Consider the following 6,691-nt stretch of genomic DNA (forward strand, 5'->3'; position numbering starts at 1 on the left):
ACGCTTACTAGCTGTGTGACCCTAGGCAAGTCACTTAACCCCAATTGCCTCACTAAAAAAAAAAATCATCTGTGGAGGGGATGATGATGGTGAAGGTGTCGTGCTTGCAAGTCCCATCTCATACAGTTGTCCAGTCTCTGAGGCATTCTCTGAAGCAGTCCTGTGGTTGGTCCTCTGGAGACCTCTTCTTCTAGGAATACTGGAACGAGTGGGGCTTTGGAGCAGCTTCTAGTGGATTTGCTTTTCCAGTTTGGATCACTTGCAGAGATCCCCTTCTCTGGTAATAATCTCAGACAAAATAGATCTTAATAAAATTCTAATTTGCTATGATAATAATCAGGTCAGGTAGTGACAGCTAGGTCAAACCTTAGTAGCACCAACATTCCTAGAGCAGAGAATTTACATTTTTAGGTTGGCAAATTCAAATAACTGAAAAGTTAAAAAATTCTGAACCCAGATTTTATAGTGGATATATATAATTACCTAATCTTGTTACAACTGTTTATTAATACCAACTGAAAAATTATCACTCTAGCTATTTTCTTTTCTAGCTATTTTCTTTTAACTATCTACCCCTCCCCTAGGAGGATGAGATTTTGCTAAGGAATTATTAACAGAACACTTTTTTAAAAAAACAATGACGATCCCTGGTATGATAATAAATAATAAAGTAAATAAATTTGAAAAAATAAAAAAACAAAAATTCATTTAAAAGTTGCCAAAATAATTGCAATTGTCAGTAAAAGCTCTGGGATGGGATGTATAAATACATTGAGCAGTCAATTTCAGGACAGTGCAGATCAAATAAGTTGTTTATAATAAAAACATATTTGCCTTTCAAGACATACTTAACATCCAGGTGGTAATAATAAACTCAAATAAAATTGGCTGTTTACTTTTTTATTGCTTCTTTTGAGTTTTGTATCTGAAAGTCAAATTTTCTATTCAGCTCTGGTCTTTTCATCAAGAATGCTTGGAAATCATGTCTTTTGTTGAATGTCCATTCCCCCCCCCCCCGAAGAATTATGCTCAGTTTTGTTGGGTAGGTGATTCTTGGTTGTAATCCTGCCTGCTGGGGGAGCTAGGTAGTGCAGTAGACAGGGCTCTGGCCTTGGAGTCAGGAGGACCCTGAGTTCAAATCTGGTCTCACACACTTGACACTTACTATAGCTGTGTGACCTTGGGCAAGTGATGTAACCCTGATTGCCTCACCAAAAAAACAAACAAAAAAAAGTTAATTGTAATCCTAGCTTCTTTGCCCTCCAGAATATCATATTCCAAACCCTCTGATCCTTTAATGTGGAAACTACTAAATCTTGTATTATCTTGACTGTGGCTCCATGATACTTGAATTGTTTCTGGCTGCTCAGAATATTTTCTCCTTGACCTGGGAGTTTTGGAATTTGGCTATACTATTCCTAGAAATGTTCATTTTGATGTCTCTTTCAGGAGATGATCAGTGGATTCTTTTGATTTCTATTTTACCCTCTGGTTCTAGAATATCAGGACAGTTTTCCTTGATAATTTCTTGAAAGATGACATCTGGGATATTTTTTTGATCATGGCTTTCAGGTATTCCAATACTTTTTGAATTATCTGTCCTCAATCTGTTTTCCAAGTCAGTTTTTCTCCAATAGATATTTTACATTGTCTTCTATTTTATCATTCTTTTGGTTTTGTTTTATTGCTTTTTGCTTTCTCATAAAGTCATTATCTTCCACTTGCTCAATTTTAATTTTTAAGGAATTATTTTCTTCAGTGAGCTTTTGTACCTCATTTTCTACTTGGTCAATTATACTTTTTAAGGAGTTGTTTCTTCAGTGAACTTTTAAGCTTCTTTTCCCATTTAGCTAATTCTGCTTTTTGATGCATTCTTTTCCTCATTGGTTTCTTTTTTTTGGTACCTCTTTTACCATTTGGCCTAGTCTGTTTTTTAAGGTGTTATTTTCTTCAGTATTTTTTGTGTCTCCTTTACCAAAATTTTTTTCATGATTTTTTTGCCTCACTCTCATTTCTCTTCCCAGTTTTTCCTCTGCCTCTCTTACTTGATTTTCAAAATTCTTTTTGAGCCTTTCCATGGCCTGAGACCAATCATTTTTTTCTTGGAAGCTTTGGATGTAGGAGCTTTGACTTTATCTTCTTCTGAGTGTGTATTTTGATCTTCCTCATCACCATAGTAACTTTCTATGGTCAGAATTTTTTCTGTTTGCTCATTTTTCCAGTCTATTATTTGACTTTTAACTCTTTGTTTTCAGGGTGGAGGGTGCACTGTCCCAAGCTTCAGGGGTTTTGTGCAACTTTTTCAGAGATATTTCTAGGGACCTGTAAGTTTTTGGTTCTTTCAAGGTGGTATGGTCTAAGGAAAGGTATATTTACTCCTCTCCTGGCCTATGCTCTTGTCTGTGAGTGACCATAAGTACTCTTTCCTGCCCTGGAACTTTGATGAGGGTCCCTGCTCCACTGTGGCCTGCAAGCTCTGGTGTGCTAGTGCTACTCCTTGCCCTGGGACTGCCAACCATATCTGAGTATGGGCAAAGCAACCGAGTCCTGCCCCTGTGCCAAAAAAGAGACCCCTGTAATCTCCTTCTGATCAGTTGTTCAACCCCATTACCATCTGTGATAGCTCTGGAAGCTGCCACTGCAGATTTAGTGGCAACCAAGGACTGCTTCTGGTTTGTTGGGGCCCAGTCTATGCCACCACTGCCTATGATGGATTGTGCTCCATTCTCACCCACGTGTGACAGACCTTTCCTACCAACCTTTGAAGTTGTCTTTGGCTGGAAAATTATTTCACCCCGTCCTTTTTTGGGTTCTGCCACTCCAGAAATTGTTTTCTGACATTATTTAAAGGTGTTCAGAGGGGTTTGGGGAGAGCTCAGGAAAATCACTTCCTTTTCTCCACCATCTTGGCTCCACCTTTTATCTCTAGTACTATTTTATTTTATTTTATTTTTTAGGCAATTGGGGTTAAGTGACTTGCCCAGGGTCACACGGCTAGTAAGTGTCATGTGTTTGGTCTGAGGCTGGATTTGAACTCAGATCCTCCTGACTTCAGGGCTGGTGCTCTATCTACTGCGCCACCTAGATGCCCCTCCAGTACTAATTTATGAAATAAGGATTTAATATTGTATTTATACTGATAACCTGCAATGATTACAGAAATTTGCCATACAAAGAAAATAGGGACATTAAGGGGAAATGCTTCCTTAATTTCATGTCAATTCCAGGTTAGAGTCATATAGGTAGCCAATTTTATTGAGCCAGGCTTAAAAAGCAGGATATTTTCCATTCAAGAGGAAATGTTATTTTGGGGAAATCAAGTCAGGATGCTACTACCTCAGCTCATGCCAAGAGTCATTCTCCCAGCCTTCCCCATGAGCACTCCACCTGTAATTCATGGCTGTCAATCCCAGAGGGTTACTAGCATCATGGATCATTGGCCTAATAGGATTCCTTGGTGATCATACCTGTAATCAGACTCAGAATAATATCAGTTACAGTCCCATGAGGTTTAACAGCAAGTTCCAATAATCATAGCATCATAGCTATAGGTGGATTCAGTTGTTAAGGATCACATATCCTTGATGTAGATGAAAAAAGTTCAAAGTATTTAATTTTATATTTCTAAAACAAGCCATGTTCTCAGGTTAGCTTTGAAGGAGCTTCTTCCTTCTAGATCTTCTTGACACACACTCAATATGAAATAGAACTATATGAAGAATTAGTATATTAAAAATACACAATTCACCTGAAACTTTAGAGAATTTTAATTGTTGCATCATGATGGTATGAATTGGAAAATGAGTTTTTATTCTCAATATTATTAAATGTTTCAAAAAATTTACATGTAAAATTCTTAATCCAGTTTTGAAAATTGTGTCACATTTTTCACTGTGACTTCTCCTACCAATCATATTATCATAATGAAAGGATGTTATAAGGTGATTTCTCATAAACGAATCCACTAATTGTAAGGCTTCATGGTCTCTTATTATCTGATTCAAATGACAATTCAAAATGACCCCTTACTAATATATATTACTTAATAAAAAATCACCAGTAGGGTTCGTATTCTTTTACATTTGCCCTCATCAGTGGGATTTGCTATGTGAGGAGAAAGGCAGACACATAATGGCATTAGTTCTGTTTGATTTCAGGTGTGAATCATAGGCAGCAAATCGTATGACAGGATGTCATAGCCAGTTTCAGAATTAACAAGGTGGGAAAATATCTTATTTACCAAGATGGGGATAGGTCAAGAGAATCCTACCTTCACCTTCAAAAAGTCATTCTCTTGGCTTTTCCAGGGACAGGCATCCTCCCTATGGCAGTCCTCAGACTTCAGGGGCACATGGCATTTCCTTTGAATGATGAACCAGCAGCCTTATGCAGGGTAGGACACTTAGACTCGGATTCAAGATTTAGAATAGCAGCAAATTGAAGTTCTAAGAGACTCTTCCTCAGATAGCAGAATTTCAGTACTTATAGCTTAGTGCTAGAAAATTGTTATTTTTTTCATACATTAGCCTCAAAATATCATCTAGAATTTTTCAGCTATTCACAAATTTCATCTATTCACAACTATCATACCCCTCCCTGGTCTGCAGAGAAGCCCAGAGGGAGAATGTCAGACCATTTCTAGAATACGTTGAGCTGAGAATGAGGGGAGATATCCCCAGCAGAGTCCATGTAGGCAAATAGTTCATTGATGGGCACAATAATAATATTTTTTTCCCTGTAAGTACTCAAAGAGGGGTACAAGTTAGCAGATGGCCACCAGTGGATGTGACTTGAGAGGCCAGCTGATTAAAAGCTACCTAAGTTGGACAAGTGGCTGTCATTCAAGTTGCCACTGGGGTGTTGTCTGGAGTAACCCACTCTTACTTAATTAAATCTATTATCCCATGTGTGTCACAATCCCCTCTTATGAACTAAAAAAGCCTACCTGGGGAAGAGTGCCTTACCTGTCTCAGTCACCCAGACCCAAAAGACCTGGTTAGCATTGTACTGTTGTTTCCACTTCTTCACCACAAGATCATATGCGGTGAATAGTTGGTTCAAAGTAATAGCATTAAAAGATACAATTATATGAGTTTCCGAATGATCCTAAATGACACCCACTTATTATTCAAAAGTTTCATTTCTGTACTTTGGGTGGGAGAGGCCCTAGTTCCTCAAATGGCAGAGCTGCTGAGTTTCACAATACCTAATACCCAATACCCAATGTCAGCAGGGCCCATCCCAAGGAACTTCACAAAGATCTCCTAAGAGGACTTTACCATGCTTTTCTCCCAACAGTAAGACATTTACTATTATTATTATTATTTTCTAGTTTAAAAAAAAAGAAAAAGCAAAATATACTCTTATCTTTTGGCTCTGGGCATTTTTATTGGCTGTCCCCGTGCTAGAATTCTCTCCCTCCTCCCCTCAGGCTACGGACCTCTCTGACTTACTTTAAGTCCTAACTAAAATCTCACCTTCTACAGGAAGCCTCTTAATTCTAATGCCTTTCTTCTATTAATTATTTCCTATTTATCCTGCATATAGCCTGTTAGTACATAGTTCTTCGCATGTAGTCTCCCTCATTAGATTGTGAGCTCCTCAAGGGCAGGGGCTGTCCTTTGCCTTTCTTTGTATCCCCAGTGCTCAGCACTTAGCAATGCCTGGCTTGTAGGGGACACAATGCTTTTTTTAAAATTTTTAAATTAATTAATTTTTAGTTTTCAATAATCACTTCTATAAGCTTTTCAGTTTTAAATTTTCTCCTCCTCCCTCCCCAAGATGGTGTGCAGTCTAATATAGGCTCTACATTACTACATATGCATTTCTATTAAACATTTAATTAATGCTTGTTGGTGACTGAACTGCACTTTAGGAAAATCAATTTGACATTGGAGTGGAGGATGACCTGGAAGGGGAGGGAAGACAAAGGGGGACCAACCAGCAGGCTATTGAAACAGTCCAGGTGTAAGGTGATGAGCGCCTGCACCAGGCTAGTGGCAGGGTCAGAGGAGAGATGGGGAGATATATGATTCTATACATACATACATACATACATATACTAATAAGGTAGAAATGATGAGACTTGAGAAAATGAGGAGTCAAGGATAACACAAGCCTGGGTGACTGGGAGGATGCTGGTATCCTCAACAGTAATAGGGAAGTTAGGAAGAGGGGAGAATTTTTTGGGTAAAGATGGTTCCATTTTGGACATGTTTAGTTTAAGATATCTATGGGACATCTAGATTGAGATATTCGGTAGGCAGCTGGAGATGTGAGATCTCTCTTAGAGGTGAGGAGAGAGGTTAATTAAGGCTTAACAAGTAGATTTGAGTCATTTGCAGAAAGATGATCATTGAAACCATCAGAGCTGCTGAGATCACCAAGTGAAATAGTCTAGAAGAGAAGAGGGCTCAGGACAGAGCCTTAACCTGGCTGAAGAACCAGTTGTGCTTAGCATTTAGGGCTCTTCACCAGCTGCTCCCTATTGTCCTTCCTGTCTTTTTACTAATTCCAAACCTCCATGCACTCTACATTACAGCAATACTGGCTTATTCATTCTTCACCACAAGACTCTATTTCCCATCTCTCTGTCTTTTTTTTTTTTTAGGCAATTGGGGTTAAGTGACTTGCCCAGGGTCACACAGCTAATAATTAAGTGTTTGGTCTGAGGATGGTTTTGAACTCAGGT

The sequence above is a fragment of the Phascolarctos cinereus genome, unplaced genomic scaffold (assembly GCF_003287225.1).
Source record: "Phascolarctos cinereus isolate Bilbo 61053 unplaced genomic scaffold, phaCin_HiC Scaffold_4;HRSCAF=312, whole genome shotgun sequence".
NCBI classification, from domain to species: Eukaryota; Metazoa; Chordata; class Mammalia; order Diprotodontia; family Phascolarctidae; genus Phascolarctos; species Phascolarctos cinereus.